This window comes from Triticum dicoccoides, chromosome 2B (assembly GCF_002162155.2).
Source record: "Triticum dicoccoides isolate Atlit2015 ecotype Zavitan chromosome 2B, WEW_v2.0, whole genome shotgun sequence".
Taxonomy (NCBI): Eukaryota; Viridiplantae; Streptophyta; class Magnoliopsida; order Poales; family Poaceae; genus Triticum; species Triticum dicoccoides.
Window position 1 is genome coordinate 218,794,659 of NC_041383.1, and position 3,030 is coordinate 218,797,688.

Below are 3,030 nucleotides of genomic sequence, written 5' to 3' on the forward strand. Positions count from 1 at the left end.
CACTAGACGCCGTGCACCAAAACAACTTTCCGCAAAATTACTCCGTGAAAGGTGAAACGGGAGAAGTTTTGGAGGAGAGGAGGACGAAATACGCGCCTGATTCCGCTGGATAAGAAATCAACCCAAACGGAACCCATCTTTCTCTCCGCATCTCAACGCATCCCGTTCCACATGCATCCTATATAAATGGATCACCAGCCATAGAACCCTACACTGCAAACCAGCGCCGCAAAGGAAAACGTGAGATCAATGGCACCATCCAAATCCCATCTCGTCTTGCTCCTCGCCGTCGTCCTGATCGCCGCCACGCCGCAGCCTTCGGCGGCCGTCAGGGACAAGGCCCCTGCCCCTTCCAGCAGCAACGATGTAGTAGCAAAACCATCGGCATGGTGCATTCCCTGCTTTTCGTTTCTACCCCAGTTATTCTGTATACCACCGATGTTCTGTCCACCAACGCCTAGTGCGCCGCCACCACCAGCGAAGCCGGAGCCGAAAGAGTGTCTACCATCGCTGATGGGGTTGATGCCATGCAAGGATTACCTAACCAACAGAACTGCGCCGGAGCCTCCAAAGCAAGGCAAGTGCTGCGATGGCCTCAGGTCACTCTTCAAGAACGCTCCCGTTTGCACATGCCGCATATCGGACGACGGCGACCTCGACAGGCTCATGTCGGCACGCCTAGATGGAGGAAAATTCCTTCATCTGTCGGTTATATGTGACACCACTATAGCTCCAAGTGATTATCGATCTTGCCAAGGTAAGTTGTTGCTCTCGTACTATAAACTGTTTTGTGCATTATGTCGTCTTCAGTTATGAACATTGTGAATCTTTTATATGGATCTGACAGCAGGACCCGTGCCACCCCTGAGGGCCGCACCCGCCCCTGAAGCTGCTTCATAACTGGTCAAATCAGGTAACTAGTTTGTGTGTGTTCCGCATAAATTGAACCATTTCCCTGTTTTGGAGATGGATTCATTCATGGCTGCATCAACTAGTCCGTATTTCTGTATTGTACCTTTTAACTTTTGATTTTATCTTCGTTTTGCAGAGGCATGGTCGTAGTAGAATTACAGAAACAAGTTGGAAGCTAAAAGATGTCAAGATCCGTCAGTACCATTCTTAGAAGATATATAGTGCGAGTTTTCAGTTCGATTAGGCAGAATATGTAGCTTCGTTTGTGTCAATCTCTGAATCGTCTTGGAGAAAATTTATTGGTTACGGTCGTCAACTATATATTTGGTTATTTGGTTGTTTATTGGAAATAAACTATTGGGTTATTTGTGAGTGTCCACCCTATGCATGGAATCATCAAATGTTCACCTAGTTATTTTTTTTAATTTTGATTTTTTTTTTGAATTTTTGTTCACCTAGTTATCGAACTGTTTTATTCCGTTGCTCTGACTATCGAACGCTCTCTTTCTTCAATCTGGCAATGATGGTCTGCAAAAGGAATTATCATTGCTGCAGAATTGTACTGTAGAACCATAAACCGTTGCTTAAGGGCATCTCCAACCCTGACCCATTTGTTCAAAAATCATCTGAACTGGTGTCTGGACATGGATACGGGAGCCATCCATCCAATCCTATACCACAAAGGTTCGTCCTAAAAATAATATGAAAAACCATGATTTGTGATTTGTTAGTAGCTTTTTGTTTGGTGCAAAGCTGCTAATTATAGTGATTTCATGGCTTCCGTCAAATCTGCTTACCAAGTAAAGCAAACATTTGCCTACTAAACACAATACCATGACGGATAGTGGCTAATAGCTACTCATAAGATTTGGCGGAAAGCTAGCTTCCGCCAAGTGAAGCTACTCAAAAGTATTTGGCGGAAAGCTAGCTTCCGTCAAGTGAAGCTACTCATAAGCATTGGACGGAAACCTAGCTTCCGTCAAATGAAGCTATACTTCCAGCTACTAAACGCCAAATGAAACTCCACCTAATCTAGCAATGACCGTCTAATCAAGCATAATTAGCACCTTCCATCAACCGCCAAATGTAGCGCAATTAGCCTCCTGCCAAATGCTAGTCATTCTGACCGGATGCAGAGTAGAGGATACGTAGTGCTTTATGATTGGCCAGGCGGATGTACGGACTTTCCCAAAGCCCCTCTTTGTTTGTCTCCAGTTTGTGAAAAAATGGACGTCCGGACACGTTGGCGGAACGAAGCGGGATTGCGTTAGATGGCAAATTACATCTGGATAGCATGGTTCGAAGGCTTGCGGGAGGTTTGAGGGTCTGCTTTGCAGATGCCCTGATGCCGCAAAGTAGCGCACACCATGCATGCATCTCCAACTTATTGTCTTCTTTTTCTTTGAGGGAATCTCTAACTTCTCTGCTAGCTTGGATTCTCCCGAAACTTGAACTTACGTGTGCGCGATCCTCCTTGTATATACCTGTAATGAACGCATCACCGGTCCAAAAATGTTGCCAAGTCTTCCACCGAAAAAAAATTAAAATGTGGCGAGTGTCTCGCATGAACGCGGGCTGGCGAAACTCCAACGCGTGCCCGGCTGCGCTCACCATGTCGACGACCGCTCGTGCTTGCCGTTCTATGCACAAAGAAAGGACTAAACGAGGGCTGAGGGCAGATAGGTGACAAACCTGTTGGAGGCGTTGGCGGGAGCATGAGCCTTGTGCTTCCGGAGCTCCTAATCAGCGTTGTAGGCGCCCGATCCAGGAACCGGCGCACACAGCAGCTTGGTTTGGGCCGTCCCAGTTACACGAGCTCGGTGCTTGCCCACTCCCTTCCTTCACTCGTCGTTCTCGCTTTACGGTTCTCTAGGCTACGATTCATCCTATGAATACTGACATTTTCAAGAAAAATCACAAAAAAATCACAAAAAATCGTGAATAGAAAATGTTCATGGATTTTTAAAAAGTTCATTAAATTTGAAAAAAAGTTCAGCATTCTGGAAAAAAGTAAACCGAGTTTAAAAAATTCATAGAATTTGAAAACAGAGCTCATCGTTTTGGAAAAAAAATCATTGAATTTGAAAAAGTTCATCGATTTATTAAAAAGTTCACCAA

The 3,030-nt window shown here is 45.2% G+C and overlaps 1 long non-coding RNA gene across 2 annotated transcripts; it reads left to right on the forward strand.

Moving 5' to 3' along the window:
* Positions 1-233: 233 nt before the first annotated feature.
* On the forward strand, positions 234-1,284 carry LOC119367587. Of its 2 annotated transcripts, none has more exons than XR_005176353.1 (3): positions 234-757; positions 848-913; positions 1,049-1,284. It is a non-coding gene; the product is annotated as an uncharacterized LOC119367587 (long non-coding RNA). The 2 variants fall into 2 exon arrangements; XR_005176352.1 differs by having other exon boundaries at positions 851-913.
* The last annotated feature ends 1,746 nt before the right edge of the window (positions 1,285-3,030 follow it).